General features: G+C 48.3%; 1 long non-coding RNA gene across 1 annotated transcript; it reads left to right on the plus strand.

Moving 5' to 3' along the window:
- Positions 1-443: 443 nt before the first annotated feature.
- On the plus strand, positions 444-18,973 carry LOC309330508. Its single transcript, XR_014151457.1, has 2 exons — positions 444-514; positions 17,515-18,973. It is a non-coding gene; the product is annotated as an uncharacterized lncRNA (long non-coding RNA).
- Positions 18,974-21,496: the final 2,523 nt, after the last annotated feature.

The raw sequence follows: 21,496 nt of genomic DNA on the forward strand, positions 1-21,496 counted from the left end.
ACAGCCGCGGCGGCAGCAGCCTCAACAGCAGCAGCGGGAAGAGCAGCAGCAGCAGCAGCAGCAGCAGTCTCGGCGGCGGCGGCGGCGCATCGGCTGGCGTGGCGGCGCGTCTCGGGGCTGGCGAGCGGCGCTGGGCTGGGCGGCGAGGGCGGCGGAGGCGAGGGCGGCGGGGCGCCGGGCCTGGCCACCATGTGCCCGTCGTGCGCCTCCTCGCTGCCCGGCCGCCCTCCGGCCGCCGCCTGCTTCTGCGCGCAGAGCAGCCCGGGCCGGGCGCGCGTCTCCGGGGCGCAGCTCACGGCGGCGCGCCTGCGGGCCATCGGCGATGAGCTGCAAGCGCGGACGGCGGCCAGGAAGGCGGCGCGGGGCCGCCGGGCGTCCGCCGCCGCCGGCACCGGCCTGGCCACGTCCCTGGCGCTGCTGGCCGCCTTGGCCTGGCTGAGCCGCCGGGGGCGCGTGTAGGGCGGCGGAGCGACGGCGCCTCGACGGGCGGCCCGGCGAGTCAGCGGCACCGGCGGTAGGTGAGGGGCCCGGCGAGGCTCGTGGTGGCGGGGACGATGTTGGGGATCCAGGCAGCGGGAGGGGGAATCTGGGGAGCTCGGTCCTGTTTCCAAGTGGGAAGCAGCTGCCAGCCCGTGTCGGCAGTACTGAGCTGGAGGGGCCATGGGTAGAAGGCAGCTGCTTCCCCTGTTCCTGTTTCATTCAGCTCATTACCCTGGAAGGCTGGAAGCTTGTTTTACTTTTTATGTGGAGAGCACCACAGCCCAGTGGTTAGAGCATCTGCTTAGGCCCCCAAGTTGAATCTCCAGCATCTCCAGGTAGGGTTGGGAGAGACTCTGTGCCTGAAACATCTGCCAGTCAGTGTGGACAATGGTCTAACTTGGTGTAAGGCAACTCCCCATGTTTAATTCAGCCCTTTATCCAGAGCCTTGAGGACTAGAAACTTTTTTTTTTTGCCAAAAGCACCATAGCTCAGTGGTAGCACACCGTCTGCTTTGCATGCCAAAGGACCCAGGTTCAAACCCTGCAACTCCAGGTAGAGCTAGGAGACAGCCCTGTCGGAAACCCCAGAGAGTTGTTGCCGGTCAGTGTAGACAGTACTGAGCCAGATAAACCAGCTTGGCTTAAGGCAACGTCCTACGTTCCTCTAAGTCTAACTTTTCCTGGCATGATTGTAGATTTATTGGAGTAGGGTCCCCCAGCTGGAGCCACTTCCCATGTTATGAAATGAGTGGGGGCGCAAACATGGGGCAGGAGTCCACATTGGAGAGCCTAGTAGCACCTGGAAGACTCGCAAAGTTAATTGTGACACAAGCTTTCCTGAATGAGAGTCCATGGGGGATTCTAGCCCATGGAAGCTGGCGATGTGAAATGATTCTATGTTTTGTTAGTCTTTGAAGGTGTCACAGAGGGCTCTTTGTCTCCAAGAAGCTGACAGGACTCTCCCCCTTTTGAAAACATAGCAATAAACATCTTCTTATGGTGATCTAAAGCCATGTTGCTTTTGCACTGGCTTCACCAGCTCGGCATCCGACAGATGTTGTTGTACTACAACTCCCATCAGCGCTGCCCTGGTTGGTTGAAGGGTGCTGTAGCATATCTCATTTGTGGGGTAGTTCCCTGAGCTACAAATGAGGAAGCTTCCTAGCTGGGATATTGTCTCTGCATCAAACAGGTGGTTTTCAGTTAGCGTTTCCGCCTGGAAATAATGATACTGATCTTCCTGGTAGGGTTGTTGTAAAGATTGCAGCTAGAAAATGCACATTAAGCCTTTTGAGCCCTAGAAAGCGCTTGACAGATGTTAAGTCAGATGGCGATGATGAGTTTCATATATAACATGGCATGCTTGCATTGATGTGACCTGATATTAAATTCCTTTCTCCCCCTCCAATATAAAATGCACAAATAGTTTGTGGAAATCCTTGCCACGAGGCACGGAAAGGGCAATTGGTTTAAACGGCTTTTTAAAAATGTTTACATTAGGAGTGTTTGTTGATGGGTGGCTATGCAGATTTAATTAAGAAAGTGAATGGAAAGGGCCTTAGGAAAACATCCACAGAGGAAAAGACTTTGATTGGCTGCTGGCCACAGTGCCTAGGTGGAGCCTCCACATTCAGCGGCACTCAACCTGTGAGTGTCAGTTGTTGGGTGGCTGGGAAACAGGAGCAGGAGACATGCATTCATATCTTGCTTGTGGCTTTTACTGTGGCAAAGAGGACCAGCCAGTCTGGCGGTCTGATCCCCTTTTCCATGTTGCATGTGTGCAGTGTCCAAACCTTTCCTGTAAACTTCACCAGAGCTGATGTGGCTTACAGACGAGACATGGGTAGATTGCCTTCGAAGAGATATGTTGGACACAGAGCATCACCAGTGACAAGATAACTTTTGCGAGATCTGCTTTCTCACCTCTGCTTCCTGCCCTTAAAGATAACGGGTGGGATCTTTAAGACAGAACTGGGGAGGAGGACCGTAGCTCAGTGGGTAGAGGGCATGCTTAGCATGCCAAAGGTCCTGAGTTCAATCCCGGGGCATCTCCACGTAGGCCTGAAACCTTGGAGAGCTGCTGCCGGTCAGTGCAGACCATGCTAAGCTCAATACACCAATGGCCTGATCTCATATAGAGTAACTTCCTAAGGTGCCAGCGGCAACTGACCAAGGTGGGTGCGGCGAGGGTGGCAGCTCCAGGATAGAGAAGTGAGGGTTTGCTGTCAGTAGCTGGCGTAGCTGGAAGCTTCTGACCCTAAGCCAGGGACCTGTTCCAGCCACCCTGCCTGCCAGCGGCTGCCCCATTTAATGTGCAAATTCCCAGTTGGCTCGGCCGGCCGAGTGGGAGGAAGCTTGGGTGAGAGGCAGATGCAGGACCCAAGTTCTCCCAGGCAGGTGTGTCTGTTGGCAGCCAGCGCCAAGCCTTGTGAGCTAAGACACACGCATGCCTAAGGGAGGGAAAGGGATGCACAACTGCGAAAGTTGAAGAGACAGACACACCGTAGCTTATTGGCAGAGCGCATCATTTCCATGCCGAAGGTCCTGGGTTCAACCCCTGACATCTCCAAGCAGAATCGTAGAATTGCCAGGGACCCTATCATCTAGTCCAACCCCCCTGCAACACAGGAATATGCAGCTGTCCCAAGTAGGACAGGGAGAGACTCCTGCCTGAAGTCTTGGGGAGCAATACAGAGCTAGATGGGTCAAATGCCCTGACTCAGTATAAGATATTCCTCTGTTTCTGGGGCTTGATGGAAGGGGCATAGTTCAGGAACAGTGCTCTGCAAAAGATCCCTAAATAATATCTCTATTGAGGATACTTCCAGCTGACCTGCTTACTGAGCACTCATCCTTATTTTTTTATTGATTGGTTCATTAATCACCTTCCACACCCACGTCTCAATATATAATGAAATGCAGCTAAAAACAGCAGCACAGAAAACAGCTCAGGACCAGGTTAATTGAGAGACCGCCTTCTCCCTTATTTGTCCGCTAGGTCACTAAGGTCTGTGGGAGAATGTCTTGTGCAAGCCCCAAAGATCTTGGAAACACCTCCACTTTGCAGTAATTTATAGCAGGGCCTTCTCCGTGGCTGCCCCTTTTCCATAGAGCAGCATCACAGTCGGGATGTAGCAGATGCTCCTGCTAGCTGCACTTTTCGGAATCAGTTTGAAGATGTTTCTTGCTCCGGCAGGCTTATTATGTTTGTGGGGTGATCAAATGTCGTACTTACTGAACAGTCACTCTGATTTGTTTGTGGGAAGGTTAGAGGTTAGTGGCAACAGAGCAAGAGTTATCCAGTGCCTTCTGGTCCATTTCCCCTTCACTTTCCTTATTGCAGAAAGTCTGATCTTTTGGGGAAATGGGTTTGTTGCCCCAGGCTTTACCGGGATGCAACTGAATCTCACATGGAAAACCTCCTCAAAGAGGATTGTGGATCAAGTGATAGGAAGGCCCTCTTGCATGAGGTCTTAAAAGAAATCTGAGCTTGTGGTGTGCCTAAACACTAATTCCATCAAAACTAGACAAAGCTCTGCTTGAATTGATTGGGGTTAGAATTTCACCCAAAGACTGCCAACCAGATATTTTCTGTCCTTTTTTAAAGAAAACACAAAACCTTAGAAAATACAAACCAATAACAGATCAGCATCCTGAGTGTAACAGTTTGAACACCTTACTCTAAACTGGAAACTCTTGCTGGAGGCAGGGATTTCTCTGACACCTTTGCTAAATGCTGAAAGACACAGCCTCTTTACCCTGGGCATTTGACAGGTGAGGTGTTGTGTTTTGCAGGACCTACCAGTACCTCTTGGGCTGAAGTTCTGCACTCTTCCCTTCCCTTTGAAGCAGTTTTCTTTGTTCTGCAACGGTTCGATCAGCTTTTATAACTCTGTGCTGTTCTGTTGCCACCTGCCCTGGGACCTTATGGTGAAGGGCGGATAAGAAATCCTATCAATAAAAATAAATAAAACCCTCTTTCTTCTTGATACGAGGGCAGAAACTGATTTAAAGCAGGAAATTGACAATTGGATTTCCCTAGAGGATGATTTTTCCCACTTTAAAGTGCCTAGGAAGGGGTTTTTGGTTCCCTTTTTATTAGAGCAGCAGCATTAGGAGAGGGTGGGTGTTCACCCCTCTCCTCTCGTATCTCTCCCCCCAATCTAAATCGCCCACTCCCCTCTAAGCTACGATTAGTCCTGGTCCAGAACGGTGGAGAGTGGAGAGGAAATATTTTCAGGGTGGAAGAATGCATCCCCCTTTTTTTGCTCTGAGGAACTGATACCAATTTAGGGAGTTGGGTGTGCTTTTGTTTGGGGGAGGTTAAATTAGATGGGGTGGGGAAGGTTAAATACTAACCTCCCTCGCTGCTAGCCATAGCTGTCAACGTTTCCCTTTTTTTTAAGGGAAATTCCCTTATTCCGAAAAGGATTCCTCGCAAGAAAAGGGAAAAGTTGACAGCTATGCTGCCAGCACTGTTGATCTGAGGAAGATCAGAGTCCTTTGCAGCTACTTTATAGTAACAAAATAAAGGCAGGTCATGGGCATTCTTGTATCAAGCCCAATTTAAGTCTCCAGTGTTGCAAAGCCTGTTCCTCTATGTATGAGCAGGAAGTCAACTTTAGTTGTTTTCTGAAAGGGTGCCCAGGTGGATGTCCTGTTTGAATTGGTGGTAGAGATTTTGCTCAGTGGTAGATGTGTTGTGTGAATTTGGTTTTGGCTCCCATCATTTACACTTCCAGGAGGAAAACACCAAATGAAAAGCAGCCGTCCTTTGAAATCCACACCTCTGAATTTGGGGGTGCATGTCTCCAACCAAACAGAGTCCAGGAAAAAAAAATGCATGGGTTATGCGAAAGTGTGTCTGAAAATGCATACATTAGTGAAACTAATATACAAAGATACCGGTACATTGTATTTTGGAGGGAAATTGCTTGCAAAAAGTGTGCCTTTGAATCAGTATTGTACACAAAACATGTGTATATGAGGAGAAATTTGCACCAAAATGCTGATGAATATTTGTGGGGGGGAAACTGATGTGGTAAATGGGAAAACGGGAAAACTGATGCAGAAAAATGGGAGAGTAAAAAATCAGATTGGAAGAATTAGATAAACTGCAATTGACAGATATGCCCATCACCAAGTGGTTTGCACGCAGAAGGTCCTGACTTCATTCTCTTTCATTTCCAGTTTTAAAAAAGACCTCGGTGTGTTTCAGTAGACCACAAACATTGTCAACCAGGTTACCTATCCTGGCCCTGGCTTAGCCCTTCTCTTGATATTTCTGCAAAACACAAGTGGCTTATTGTACAAAGTCCTAATCTTCTGCTTGATAGCTACGGTCTGGTTAGCGGTAGCCGATTGCTATAAGGACTCCACGCAGTTCTCATTGTAAATCTGGTCTCTTGCCTAGCTGAAAAACTGAAAACCAAATACTAGTAAGGGCTGAAAGCAGGAGGGACAAATTTGCAGACAAGTGGGATCCTTTTTGCATTACATAGCCCATCACTGAGGTGCAATACAATTTCCACTTTCCCAAAAAATTGTTTTGGTTAGATTTGTTACTGAGGCACCTACCTCCCTGGCGAAAGCAGTCCCTGATGGTCAAGGCTGAAATGGATGTATTCTGTGTGCTTGCGAATTTTCCCTGCTAGCATGTAGCAGATTGCCGGGCCCTGTGTTGTTATGGTTATGCTAACATCCTTTCATGTCATTGTGTACGGTTTGACACTGCGATGTCATGGATTGATAAATAAAAATGTGTGAGAAAAGATCTTGGACAGCAAAACCCTGAAAGAGCTGCTCTGTTTGTCTTGAGATCGAGGAGAGCTGCTGCCATTCAGAGCTGACAGTTCCAGGCTCAGTGGTCTAAGTGTCCTGACTCAAGGCCAATTCATGTTAGGGATGCGGGTGGCGCTGTCACTGAGCTTCTTGGGCTTGCTGAAGATCGGCAGTTCAAATCCACACACCTGGGTGAGCTCCCCTTGCTCTGTCCCTGCTCCTGCCAACCTAGCAGTTCGAAAGCACGCTAGCACAAGTAGATAAATAGGTGGCGGGATGGCAAACGGCATTTCCGTGCGCTCTGGTTTCCATCACGGTGTCCCGTTGCGCCAGAGGTTTAGTCATGCTGGCCACATGACCCGGAAAGCTGTCTGTGGACAAACGCTGGCTCCCTCAGCCTGAAAGCAAAATGAGCACTGCAACCCCATAGTCACCTTTGACTGGACCTAACTGTCCAGGGGTCCTTGACCTTTACCTTTTAGTGTAATAACTCCCAAAGCTATTGAAGGCTAAGCTGCCCGTGCTGTGTGGAAGAGCCTGTGGATATCGCTGGGCAGCAGGCATGCCATCCTCTTATCAGATCATCCCTCCTCCTAAATGTCTGCTTGGATGGTGGTTTTGAACCTTTTCCAGCTCTTTCTGTCTCTCTCTTGGATCCACCTTGATCCAAGCATCTCCCCCTGCTCTCCCTTTTTGGGGGGGTACGATGCATGATCAGGAACGGGAAAGTTCTCTGGGGATAAAGGCCACAACACAGGATCTCCATCATGCCTTCCTTGTCAAAAGGCATCATGGCAGCAAAGAATGGACCGCATCTCATTAAGCAGACTTTTCCCAAAGTGCACACTTCAATTAATTTGCGGCACGTTAAAGGAGTTAACGAGTCTGTTGCTTTTGCCAGGGTGCGGTGCAGGGACCGATAAGCGCAGTGCAGTGTCAAGGCAGAAGAATCAGGTTTGTTATGTATTTGCACCTAGTCGTCAAAGACTATCGGAAGCAAAAAGGTTGGCGGTGTGAATGTCCTCCGAGGTAACCTCAGGCTGAGTTAGCCCGGGTCCACTTCAGGGGTGGTAGCTCAGTGGAACGGCATCTGCTTTGCATGCAGAAAGTCCTTGGTTCGATCCCCAGCATCTCCAGGTACGGCTGGCAGAGAATCCTATCTGAAACCCTGGAGAGCCGCTGCCAGCTGGGGTAGGCAATACTGAGCTAGGTGGACTGAGGCTCTGTATTTGTTGTTGCTTAGTCGTTTAGTCATGTCCGACTCTTCGTTACCCCATGGACCAGAGCACGCCAGGCATTCCTGTCTTCCAATGCCTCCCACAGTTTGGTCAAACTCATGTTGGTAGCTTTGAGAACACTGTCCAACCATCTCGTCCTCTGTCGTCCCCTTCTCCTTCTGCCCTCCATCTTTCCCAACATCAGTGTCTTTTCCAGGGAGTCTTCTCTTCTCATGAGGTGGCCAAAGTTTTGGAGTCTCAGCTTCAGGATCTGTCCTTCCAGTGAGCCCTCAGGGCTGATTTCCTTCAGAATGGATAGGTTTGATCTTCTTGCAGTCCATGGGACTCTCAAGAGTCTCCTCCAGCACCATAATTCAAAAGCATCAATTCTTCTGCGATCAGCCTTTTTTAGGGTCCAGCTCTCACTTCCATACATTACTACTGGGAAAACCATAGCTTTAACTACACGGACCTTTGCTGGCAAGGTGATGTCTCTGCTTTTTAAGATGCTGTCTAGGTTTGTCATCGCTTTTCTCCCAAGAAGCAGGCGTCTTTTAATTTTGTGACTGCTGTCACCATCTGCAGTGATCATGGAGCTCAAGAAAGTAAAATCTCTCAGTGCCTCCATTTCTTCCCCTTCTATTTGCCAGGAGGTGATGGGACCAGTGGCCAAGATCTTAGTTTTTTTGATGTTGAGCTTCAGACCATATTTTGCACTCTTCTCTTTCACTCTCATTAAGAGGTTCTTGAATTCCTCCTCACTTTCTGCCATCAAAGTTGTGTCATCTGCATATCTGAGGTCGCTGATATTTCTTCTGGCAATCTTTATTCCAGTTTGGGATTCATCCAGTCCAGCCTTTCGCATAATGAATGATTAGGCAGCTTCCAATCCACCTACCACATCAGCGAAACGCCCCCATTTTTCTTTGCATCACACCTCTTTAAAAAGGAATATATGTTCTCCTCTTAACGAATATTGAAATAAGGCAAATGAGAGACAAGATGAAATGGATTTACTGACGTCATTAACAGAAAATGACGTCAAACCTAAATGAATAAAGGCGTGAAATAAAACTCTGCACCCCCAAATCTTTCCAAAAAGGCACAGCAGTCTCTCATAAGAGTTATCTGCTTCCATCCGGACAGCAGAATTGGGCTGGGGGGAGCAGGAGGGAGCCTGTGTGATCCTTTATATTAATAGCCTTCTGTGCCTGCCCAGGGAAGCATTTTTTTTCTTTTAAAAAAACATTATTTCATGAGTATCTTTGAGGTTCTGTCACATGCACAAACCAAATGGGCCCTGCAACAAAATGTTGCCGCATAGACTTGCTGCCTTGCAAGACGGTCGATGTTCACGGTTCTTAGCAGTTTGCTAAGGGTGCTGAGAGTTGTGAGAAGACCTCTTTCTTCTCTCAGAGCTACAATTCCCAGAGTGGTTTAACAATTAATTCTTCTTACTGGGGAACTCTGGGAATTGCAGCTCTGGGAGGAGACTAGAGTGTTATCCTAGCACCTCTCAGCAGCACCTTTAACAAACTACAGTGGTACCTCTGGTTACAAACTTAATTCGTTAATTCGTTAATTCTTAATCTGAAACCGTTCTTAACCTGAGGTAACACTTTAGCTAATGGGGCCTCCCGCTGCCGCCGCGCCGCCGGCACACAATTTCTGTTCTCATCCTGAGGTAAAGTTCTTAACCCGAGGTACTACTTCCGGGTTAGCAGAGTCTGTAACCCAAAGTGTTTGTAACCCGAGGTACCACTGCATAGTGCAGATGCGGCCTTAGAAGGAACGATGCTCACCTGTTTGACCGCTTCAGTCTGCAGAATTAGCCTTTTACAAGTGCCACGTAATGTTTCTTCTGCCCTTGCAAGAAATAGCTCCTTCGGTGTGGTGGCACCTGCTCGTTGGAACTCCCTGCCCATTGACATTATTAAACAGGTGCCTTTGCTGTATTGTTTTTGGTGCCTGCCAAAACCTTTCTTCTTCCTTTTATCCTAGCGTGTGATTGTAAACGTGCAATTATGAACGCGCAATTTCATCATGCATAATTGTTTCAAAACGACCAATTTTATTTATGTTTTGGATAACACGTCAACTGGTTTTTAATGCTTTGCTTTCATCCATATGGTTTAAATGAACGGGGTTTTTTAAATTGTTCATGGTAAGCTTAAGAGGCTGAGTAAGCAGTACATACCTTTTGCTAAGTAAGAAATAAATAAAATAGAATAAATTCGGCTTATATGAGAAAGAATGTAGGAAAAGGCCATTTCCCCCACCCTCCCCACTGTAGAAAACACACACTATAGCTAAGTTAGTCATGGCCGCCTGTCCGAAAACAGGCTGGGAAGCAAGGCAGGTAATAATAAGAATGATAATAATTTTATTATTTATACTCTGCCCATCGGAAACTGGTGTATAAATGAAGAGACACTCTGGCAGAGAGACTAGACTTTATACTGTATTTACTTGAATGTAATGCATACCTTTTTTGGCAAATAACATCAAGAAAATTAGGGTGCACATTAGATTGGATGGCACCAGCAAATACTTTTTTTTTAGTTTCAAGGTTTTGAAAACTGAAGTGTGCATTAGATTCAATGGCGCATTAGATTCACGTAAATACGGTATTATAGGAGCAGGTGGAACCCCATTGTCCCTTTGTGTCACCTGATCTCTATTTCACCGGTAGCTCTGGCGCCTCCTGCTGGTCACCAAAAGCATCAATGTCAATGGGCTGAAAATTTGGGGAGCCATTATTCCAAGATGGTGTTGCTCTTCTTCCTTACATGCTGGTGGTTACATGGCTGCTTTCTCCTCCTGGAAGTATTCCCTGGGCGCCACGCAGCAGTTACAACTCGGAGTGATAAATACTGTGTGGTGTTTGTCTGCCTGCGCGATCCCTGCAGGATCGAGGAACACAGGTGGCACGCCATCAGTCCTGTAATTACTATATTATTTATTTATCCCTACAGCTAATTAAGTATATTAGACTTAATGTAAGTTCCAGAACCTTGTCCTGAACGCTGGGGGATCGGTCCTGGAACATGCGGAATAATTGCACACGCCGCACGCAGACAAAGCTTTCTTGCACTGAGTCAAAACGCTCCCTTTAGGTGAACCAAGAAGTATCTGGAGATGATGAACTGTTGGGGGGCTCAAGGGCCACACTCCCTATGCCAGGGGTCCCCAAACTAAAGTCCGCAGGCCAGATAAGGCCCGAGGGACTCATTTATCCGGCCCGTGGCGACCCCTGCTGCCACCACCCGCTCTTACCAGTGCTGCGCTGGGCAGCTGCCGACTTCCAGGTTGGAGGAGCACCGGAAACAGCTTGTGTGCATGCGCAAGCGTTATTTGCGCATGCGCAAGCGTTATTTCTGGCACACTTCTGGGTCGGAGGAGGCCCGTGTACATGTGCACAAGCTATTTCTGGTGCTCCTCCGACCCGGAAGTGCGCCGGAAATAGCGTGTGTGCATGCATATGGGCACGCGCTCCCCCACCCTCCAGCCCGCCATGCGATCGGCGCTGGAGACACTGGCCCGAGGCGCAGTAAGTTTGCTGACCTCTGCCCTATGCTCTCCCTCCATGTTTGGAAGCAGCAATGCTTCTGAATGCCAGTTGCTGGAAACCACAGGAGAGAAAGAGCTCTTGCGCTTGGGTCCTGCTTGCAGGTTTCAACCGGGAATCTGCTTGGCCACCCTGAGAGCAGGATGCAGGATTAGACCATTAGACCAGAGCTTTCCAAACTGTGCGTCGCGACACTTTAGTTACGCACCTGCAGTGTTTAGGTGTGTCACACGAACGCTCAAAGGAGTTAGTTTAACTTCTGGTTAAATGGAGCTTAAACAGAGCATTGGATAATTTTTTGAAACAACAAATAACAGCTTTGCCCAAGGCATGATGGATAACAGCAACAACCAGGGGAAAGAAAGACCTAACATCTTACAAGGACAGGAAGAAACAACATGGACAGAATAATTGCCACACACAGGGAGAACGAGGATATAGTTTGAGTTCCTCACTTGTGGTTTTATAAATCATTTAATGTGTCAACACGGATAGAAGTTATTAATATTGCAGTTGTTGTATAAGGGATTATTATTATGACCGGAATGTAATGGAAATTAATAAGATTTTGGAACACAGAAGTAAAGCAAATAATCAAGCCATCAATTCTAGCACAAAGTTATATAATTTGATATTTGAACTACTGGTATTAATAATTGTATTATAAATTGGTATTATTATAATGAGGCTACTATTGGATTGCAATTGAAAACTAGTAAGAATTATTATCAGAGAAAGAGATAAAAGTTTAACCTCTGGTTTGCTAGTAAAACTGAATTACTGTACTGCATCACAAAATGATGCATGTTTAAAAAAGCATGTCACCAACATGAAAAGTTTGGAAAGCTCTGCAATAAACTGATCCCACATGGTCTTACTGTGTTATTATACTCAGTGACCAGTAATGATGGGAGTTGTAGGCCAAAACACCTGGAAAGCACCAAGTTGGGGGAAGCTGGCATAGATGATGGGCCAGTGGTCCGACTCAAGATGGCGGTTTCCTCTCTTCCTAAAACAGGGCCTGAACATTAGAGGCTGATTTCAGGCTTCCAGCTATAACGATGAAAACATTTCAGGATTTCCAACTGGTTCAGAAATTTAGGAATATTTCTTTCTCCTGCACTTGATTTGGGGGAGTGACCAACGAGGTTTTATTGCAATCAAGTGGCGTATAAATTTTGTTAAGTAAAAATAAATTAAAAGGGAAAGTCTTCAGGCAGTACATAATTAACCTAGAAAATTGATTTGCTGCCTGCAGAGCTCTCCAGGTTATTTTTGCTGCAAGCAGGAGTTTGATACTGTAAAACTTGGATCTGGCCAGGGACTTGGGGCTAGATAATGTGCATTACATGGGAGATTTGTGATTCCTCTGTGAAGGAAGGGGAGGGAACGTAGGGCAAACAGCGCAGTGGGTGGATTTTGACCGAGGAAGAAAAAGCAAGTACAGAACAGATAAACACTCAAGTTCTGTGAACGAAATTTATTGTTTTGTTCTTTATTTGCTGCATTTATATCCTACTTTTCCTCCAAGGAGCGCCAAGTGGCATACAGTGGTGCCTCGCAAGATGAAATTAATCCCTTCCGTGAGGCTCTTCGTCTAGCGGTTTTTTCGTCTTGCGAAGCAAGCCCATTGACAGCTTAGCGGATTAGCGCTATTAGCGGTTTAGCGGCTTTTAGCGATCAGCTGATAAGCGGCTTAGCGGCTTAGGAAAAGGGGGGGAAAGGGGGGAAACCCGCAGGAACTCACAAGACATTTTCGTCTTGCGAAGCAAGCCCATAGGGAAATTCAGTTTGCGAAGCACCTCCAAAACGGAAAACCCTTTCGTCTAGTGGGTTTTCCGTCTTGCGAGGCGTTCGTCTTGCGGGGCACCACTGTATACAGTTCTCCTCCATCCCATTTTACAACTCACAGCAACGTGAGGTGGGATAGGCTGAGAGGCAGCAGCTGCTCCGAGGCCACCCACCAAGCTTCGTGGCTGAGCAGTGTTTCGAACCCTGATCTCCCAGGTCCTAGTCCAGAGGTCAGCAGACTTTTTCAGCAGGGGGCCGGTCCACTGTCCCTCAGACCTTGTGGGGGGCTGGACTATATTTTTTTTGGGGGGGGGAATGAACGAATTCCTATGCCCCACAAATAACCCAGAGATGCATTTTAAATAAAAGGACACATTCTACTCATGTAAAAACACACTGATTCCTGGACCGTCTGTGGGCTGGATTTAGAAGGTGATTGGGCCGGATCTGGCCCCCAGGCTTCAGTTTGCCTACTCATGTCCTATTCCAACACTCGTAACTAGTACAGTGGTACCTTGGGTTAAGAACTTAATTTGTTCTGGAGGTCCGTTCTTAACCTGAAACTGTTCTTAACCCGAGGTACCACTTTAGCTAATGGGGCCTCCCGCCGCCACCACACGATTTCTGTTCTCATCCTGAAGCAAAGTTCTTAACCCGAAGTACTATTTCTGGGTTAGCCGAGTCTGCAACCTTAAGCGCCTGTAACCTGAAGCATCTGTAACCCGAGCTACCACTGTACACCACCACTGGCCACCTTCAACCGGGATTTCAGCCTTCAAGAGAAGTTGGATTGTCTCATGTGCAGCTTGGTTCACAGATGGGACGAGAGAAGATCACTGAGCCTTCAAGCTCAATGGCACTCTATCTTGGAAAGCAGGCGATGGGGGCAGTGGAGCGCTTGAGTTAAGGGGGCTAATGGCTGGCTCCATTCCTTTTCGTGACATTTTGGACCAGCGGTTCCCAAATGTTCCACTTCCCCCGACCCTCCCCATGGACCATTTGGGAACGTCTGTCTTAGACCCCTTAGCTGCTGTCGTGTGCTATAGCAATGGGAGGGAGCTTAGTTAAGTCAGGTGCTACCTCTGAGTCAAGGAACAATGGCTGTTTTGATTAGGGATAGCCAAGGCCATGTCCTCCCACTGCTGCGGACTACAACTCCCATCATCCCTGATCATTAGCTGTGCTGGCAGAGGCTGATGGGAGTTGTAGTCCACGATAGCAAGAAGGCACCAAGTAATGAAGAGGGGGATAAAACTACATGGCAGCATTCTCGTTTATTGAACTGTCTTGCAAGGATCCCACCACCTCCATATAGGAGGGAGGATGTTTTCAGGAACAATTCAAGCCACTTTTGTAAGTGCTAAAGGTGCTTGGGAGGGGCGTCCAAGCCAGAAGAGACTGGGCTGTCTCTTGGCGGCTGTACGGTGAGAGATCCAAGCCGTCCAAACTCTTCTGGGTGAAGTTCCAAGGCTGGGGCACAGATGCGAATGAAACCGTATGGTGGGATAATTAACTAGACAGCTCGTGCAGCCCAGAGCCTGCCCGCCTGCCCACGCCACCTCACCAGCTGTGTTAATTTATATCATTTCTTCCGCCTCGGACTTATTATTGCATCTTTGCAATCCGTCTCTGTCTCGCTTTGTTTCAGTTGATGGGCAGCTCGTGTTCGCTTTGAAGGTCACAGCTAAAACAGCACACGTGGCACCTGTAACAGAGCCAGTTCTGTCAATTGAAGTGGTCAAGAAGGCATAGATCTGGTTAGGCCAGAGTTGCAAAAACCTGGGTCTCTAACTGTTTTTGAACTACAGTTCCCATCATCCCTGACCACTGGTCCCACTAGCTAGGGATGATGGGTTATGTAGTCCAAAAACAGCTGGAGAGCGAACCTGGGTTAGGCGATCTCGCAGGTATGGCTAGCCACCTCCACAAATTTCAGTGGGTCTACTCTGAGCATGATGCCACACAGGATGCGCCCTCTCTGTGTCGCTGGGACTCTTTCATCTCTGATTTTGAAAGGAAGTTGGGTGTAGTTGAGGAACCAGGCCTCCGCGGATTGCAGCTGTTAAATATGCAATCTGACATCACCTTGAAAGGCCCAGCCAGCCTGTCTTATGCCAGCCTGGCGCCGGCTGCCTTTTGCTCTACCAGCCTAGACGTGGCACAGTGTGTTAAATTAAAGCCCTGCTTCTCCCTGCCAGCCCCACTGCCAGCTTGGTCCACCGCCATCAGCGCTGCCAAACCTTTTCCCCGCTGTCAGCTGCTGGGGCCGACGTGGGGCCGCGCAGTCAACGTTTTCAGCAGAGTTAATTATCTGCATTCGGAATTGGACTGATAAGATTTCCGGACGCATCTCGTGCTGGGCAGTGCAGAAGTCCAAAAAAAACACCCAACCCCGAAACCAGGCAAAGGCTGGAGGCATCGCCTTCGCGATGGGGCTTGGCCAGCTGACTCAGCAGTGAGCAATGTTTTAACATGATAAATAGGAAGCTCGCGGGATTTCTCTCTCGTGCTCCTGCTTTTGGGTCAGCTGCTGGTGCCGCGAAGATAGGTTTGCTCCTTCTGGGTTGCAAGTATTGGGTTAACTAGGAGGGGCTGTTGCTGTTGTTGTTGTTGTTGTTGTTGTTGTTGTTGTTGTTAATACCCCAGCCATCTGGCTGGGTTTCCCCAGCACATATAGAAACATAATAAAATGCCAAACATTTAAAACTTCCCGCTACAGAGCTGCCTTTAGATGTCTTCTAAAAGTTGTATAGTTCTTTATTTCCTTGGCATCTGGTGGGAGGGCGCCACCACCGAGAAGGCCCTCTTCCTGGTTCCCTGTAACTTCATTTCCTCCAGCGAGGAAATTTCAATTTCTCTGCTTCTCATTTCCCCCCCAGTCTGAAGTTCAGTTTTCCACATTTCCTCATCATTTTGCAATTCCCTCCTCCCCCAACGTCCTCGTGGAAACCTGCCAGGATTTTAGTACAAATTTCTCCCGACATCCATGCCTTTGTATGCAACTTTGCCTAATAAACGCATTTTTCGCGGAGCAGTTTCTCCCAACGTAATGCATTTTCCAGTGCGAACTGAATCGGATTCCTCCTCCGTCCCTAGAGGAGATACATGGCTTTCAAGAAACCATCAGGCTGCCTGGTGCTTTTTTGTACAGGGCCTTTAAATCCTGTGCTTTGACCCCCTTGGCGAAACCCCTGCTTAGTGCGTAATCCCTAACTGCAAGTTTCTTCCTGTTAAATTCTGAGAGATGGCAAGGCTTTGGCTGGATGCAGGAGCCGCAAATGGGACCAGAGCTTGGCTGCCAGCATGTCTCATTAGTGAGTCAAATCCTGGCAATGGAGGCTCCGGTTAATGGCGATGCAGAGCCTAAGATTGCCAAATCCGTTTATTAGCATGGAGGGGTGTGTGTGTGTGTGTGTGTGTGGTCATGTTGACTGATGAGGCTGAGGAGAGATTGATACTGTACACTGGGGTTTGCAGGAGCATTCCTGGATGATGTGCAGCTGATCAATAGAATATTATATTGCAAATCGCTTCAGTATCCCTTGTGGGAAGCAATCTGTAAAATGACATAATTATGATAAGTAATGATAATAGGAATATAGGCACATAGGGAGCGGCTTAAACCAAGTCCCACCAACTTGTCCAGTTAGCTTAGTATTGTCCACACTCTCTCACAGCTCCAGGATTTTGGGCAGGAGTCTCTTCCAGCCCTACCTAGGGATCAGTGGCGTAGCGTGGGGGGTGCAGGGGGGGCCAGCTGCACCAGGCGCAACATCTGGGGGTTAGGGTTAGGGGGTGCAAATTACTTGCCTTGCCCCGGGTGCTGACAACCCACGCTACGCCACTGCTAGGGATTGAACCCGCAGCCTTCTGCATGATGCAAGGAAGATGCTCTGCTATTGAGATGCCACCCTTAACTGGGTCTGAGCTAAATTGCATGGTTATATATTTTTATATTGATGGGCAGCCCTGGAGCTTACTGGGTGGCCTTGGGCTAGTCATTGTCTTTCAACCCAGCCCACCTCACAAGGTTGTTGTGAGGATCCAACGGAAGGGGAGGGGGGAAACACTATGTGTTGTTTCATAAGTTGACTTCCCACCCTCACCTCCACAGTGTCTTACTCAAACCTTTTCTCCTGCATTATATCGTTATCCATATTACAATGATTTTGCCATTTTTCTTCCACTGCTTTTATCTCGAATCCTGCCCGCAACTTCATTTGACTGTAATTTTTTTTTAATAGGCCTCCATTCTTCTATAAAAGGTTCATCATTCTGATCTCTTAATTTTGCTGTCAGCTTTGCCATTTCTGCATAGTCCACCACTTTCAAATGCTACTCCTCTTTTGTTGGAGCCTCCTCTTCTTCCCATTTCTGTGCATGTAATCTTCTACCTGCCGTTGTCACGTACATAAAGAGTTTAGCCATCTTCTTTGGAACATCCGTTCCTATAATGCCTGTAAGAAAAGCTTCTGGTCTTTGGGGGGTAGCCCATTGAAACATTTTCTTCATTTCGTTGCATATCAGTTCCCAAAAGCCTTTAGCTTTTTTTATTGCATGTCCACCACATGTGGAGGAATGACCCATCCAATGTAACAATCCATTTCAAGCAAAGCCTTCCCTCCTCTTTTACATGTGTCTCTCTTTCTCTGTCCCTCTCCCCCGATCCTTTTGTAGGCTATGAAGGAAGATCTGGGTGCTTGGGAAGTTCCCCCATTCCTGCAGGATTGCAGTCCTTGAGCAGCGGATGCAGAAAGCGAGGCGGAAGAGGAAAGCTGCTGTGCGGTCCGGCGGCGAAACCGGCAGGCGTGCGCGTGAAACGCACTTTTGTACAGAAGATGAAGCAGATGAAGATGATGAGGAAGAAGAATGTAACCCTTCCGTGTGCAGACACGGGCAGCCCCTGCATGCCTTGTACAGCTGAGGTCTGAGTGGCGTGTGAGTCGCCCGCTTTAGCGACCCCCATCCCCTTGTGGGCCACTTTCGGCTATGGGATGCGGCTGTCCGTTTTCCAGCGGCAGAGTGGCACCGCCCTGAGTTTGGCATAACCGGAAGCCACTCTGGCCTGCTGCTGCTGGGCACCGGCCCGTCGATAGGGATGTGGGTCTTTTTAGCAGCCCCTGCCGAGATGCAGCCTGCGTGGGTGTATATCTATCTCTATATCTCTCTACATATGGGTGGGGGGGTGTACATACCTCTGTCTACAAGGTCTAGGCAGGAGGGGCAAAATAAGACTTCTCTGTACCTTTAGTTTGCTGGTGCTACCAATTAAGGTTTTCCTGGAGGGGAGCTGCCTCCATGGTGCTATGTTGTGGTTGTTTTTCAAGCGAGCAAACGATCGTATCGTGTGGAACCAGGCGATGTGTATTTTTTTTTAAGGTTGTTCATATTTATAGGAAAGGAAGGAGGGGGTGCTCTGTTTATTACGTCCGTCCTTCCAGACCAGTTTGATAGCTTTAATCAAGCCTGTCCTCTGTGCTCAGTACAGATTTTCAAAGGTGCTGTTTGAAGATGACATCGTTACCCACTTCATATCCTGTTGAACTACCAGGCCCACCCAGTCCTGCCGACGTCCTTTTTTAAATTGTCCACTGGAATCACAGCGGTTATATGCGATTCTACTTTTAATACAGTTTGTATCCGCAAAAGTTTTGGGTCGGACACACTGCTTCATTTCCAATCAGTGCACGTCCCATAACTTCCTGCTGAAATCACGTCACCTTGTTTATTACCACAGATGATATCCGGTTATTTTTATTTTTCGTCCCGCTTTTGTTGCGCTGCAGGGCAAGAGGGCCCCCTCCAGATGGCAATAATGCAGTAACGTTGGGGGGACATCGCAAAACAACTGGTAAAATGGACTGAACAGCCCAGTATAGATCCATGACTAATGCACTATTAGTGCGTCAGTGGCATGTTGCAGAATACACCTGAGCAACGACCCACAATTTTGGAGGGCGGGGTTTTTAGGTAGTATTTGCAGCGAAACAATGTACACAAACACACAGCATTCTCTTGTTCATTGCATTCTTACCGAGAAGGAAGGGCCTCCACTTTTGTAACTGAATGGACAGAGATGTCCACAATGCACATTTAAAGTGCTCCTGTATCACTTTAACAGTCACGGGCTCCCCCCCCCCCAAGAATCCTGGGAACCGTAGTTTGTTAAGGGTGCTGGGAATTGTAGCTCCATGGGGGGATCTCCTAACAACTCTCAGTGCTCTTAGCAATCTACAGTTCCCAGGGTTCTTTGAATGGGGGGTGGTGGTTAAAAGTGCCGTAAGAGTGTTTTAAAACGTATGGGGCGGACTTTTGGATGCAAAAGAAAAGGGGGAAGGGGGGGTTGGTTCACCCAGAGAATGCAGCTTGCTTTCCCCTTGAGTCAGAATGACCTACGTGGGGGTCGGGGGGAAATCACCATAAATAAATCACAGCAATGATATGCATGGATCTGGCGAAGGGCGGGGAAGGTACTGTTTAACCAAGGTAATAGTTATTTTGAGAAGGGGGGGGCACAGTCAGACCACACATTTAAAGCACTATGATACTACTTTAAACAAGTGTGGCTTCCCCCAAAGAATCTTGGGAGCTGTAGTTTGTTAAGGGGGCTGAGAGTTGTTAGGAGACCCCCCCCCTTCTGTTCCCTTCACAGGACTACAATTCCCAGATTGTGGTTTCACAATCAATCCCTTTTCCCGGGGGATTCTGGGAATTGTAACTTTGGGAGAGGAATGGGGGAGGGGATGATCTCCCAACAACTCTCAGCCCCCTTAACAAACTACAGTCCCCAGGATCCTTTGGGGGAAGTGTTGAAAGTGGAACCACAGCGCTTTGAATGGATGTAGCCAGAGAGAGACTGCTGCAGTTGTTTTCTGTGCAGCTCGTTTCCTTCCCTTAGACTTCATTTTCTAAGGGATGCAGCTGTTGAGAAATGCCAGAAATTAGAAGTGATACCCAAGGATGCTAAAAGAAGCCTCCAGATCTCCAGATGTTGCTGCTGGATGGGTAATTTCAGTACCACCCCACCCGTTATCTTCTATTTATTTGGAATTTCGCAGTCAAACTCTGCTTTTCCAGTTACAGGAAAGCAGCATGCAGATGACACAAATCCCCAGTTTACGGTCACTCTAAAGGCTGGAGTTGATTCTGTTACACGGGGTTTACGATCTCAGCTTCGGGATCTGTGTTTGGTGCAGCAGAGCTTTGAAGTATTGTGTCAGGAGTGCCTCTGAGTATATACAGAGTGCCTTTCCTCCTCTGCTGCCAACTCCTTGCAACCACAGCCAGCCTCTATATTACTGGAGTGGGGAAGTCCAAGCATGGTTGAGTCTTTATGCCTCTGTGTTGTGTTGTACAGCGGGCAGGGGGGTTAAAGGAATTAACTTCCACAATAATAACACAGAGAAAATTGGGGAGATGGGTGTGGTGTGGGCCCATTTCCTTTTGCTTCCCCTTTTTAGAGTAATAAAGGTGAAGGGGAGGATCTGTGAAAGAAAAAGGAGGAGAGATACTGATTAGCCAGAATGCTACTCTTGTAGGCACTAGGAAACAGCTGTTTTTATCAGTCTGTAGGAAAAAAGCCCCCTTTATGAAGTATATCAAAGATAGGTTATTTGTATTAGAAATCTGAATAAGGACCATGGAAGCCTAACCATTGCTTGTATTTTATGGGCAGCAAGTCCAAATCATAAGTGCTTTCATTGTCAACACTATAGCATTGAGTTACTGCACAGTCCATAGACTGAATTGTAAGTCTGCCTTTGGGTTCAGTCGCTGGGTTGGCAAACATGCACGGTCTGATGGACCATTTGCGTGCGGGGGGGGGGGTGATGGGCTTTTGGAGAGGCTGCCTGCCTCCCTGTGCAAAACTGTGGGGCGAGGTGCTGAAGGAGAGATAGGGGAGCCCACGGCCCTCCGAGAGGAGCCGAGGAACCAATTCAGTTTCCGTTTGCAAATAAATCATTTGCAGATAGATGGCTTTTCGTTTTGCAGCAAACTGTCTCTCTTTAGATCCTGCTCCTCTCGTCTCCTCTCCCTGCCCCCACCCCGGCTATTTCCTGATCAGGTGAAAAGAGAACCCTTGCTCGTGAACAGACTTTGCATAAGTGTGTGTGTTTGTGTACATGCGTGCCTAATGCGTTGCCATGGAAATCGAGTGTGGTTACAAAGGCTGAGGGATGATGTCAAACACAAGTCTCCATTGTGCGGAAGGAGCTGTAGATAAAAGGAGGTCGCCGCGATACAAAACAGCACCCGAGGATTGATCCCGTGGCCTGAGAATTCTTTGGCAAAATATCCCCCACCCCCACTTTTCATGGAAGAAGTTGTATCCTCATCAGAGGAGGTGCAGAAGGGTGCAGTTCAGATGGGGAGTGTTGTTGTGTGCAGAGGAGAGACTAGAAACTTGAGCCAGACCCCTGTGGTCCACCTAGCGCAGTATTGCCTGCACCGACAGGCAGCAGCTCAGGTAGCTCAGTTGGTTTGAAGGTGGTGCTGAATACGCCCAGGTTACAGGTTCGATTCCCATAAGGGTCAGCTGCATTGCAAGGGGTTGGACTAGATCAGGAGTCTGCAACCTGCAGCCCATGGGCCGCAAGTGGCCCACGGGAGTCATTTAAACGGCCCCCGAGCTGCCCCGGAACTGAGCCACCCCCCGCTC

This window comes from Podarcis erhardii (assembly GCF_964252035.2).
Source record: "Podarcis erhardii genome assembly, chromosome: 15".
Classification (NCBI taxonomy): Eukaryota; Metazoa; Chordata; class Lepidosauria; order Squamata; family Lacertidae; genus Podarcis; species Podarcis erhardii.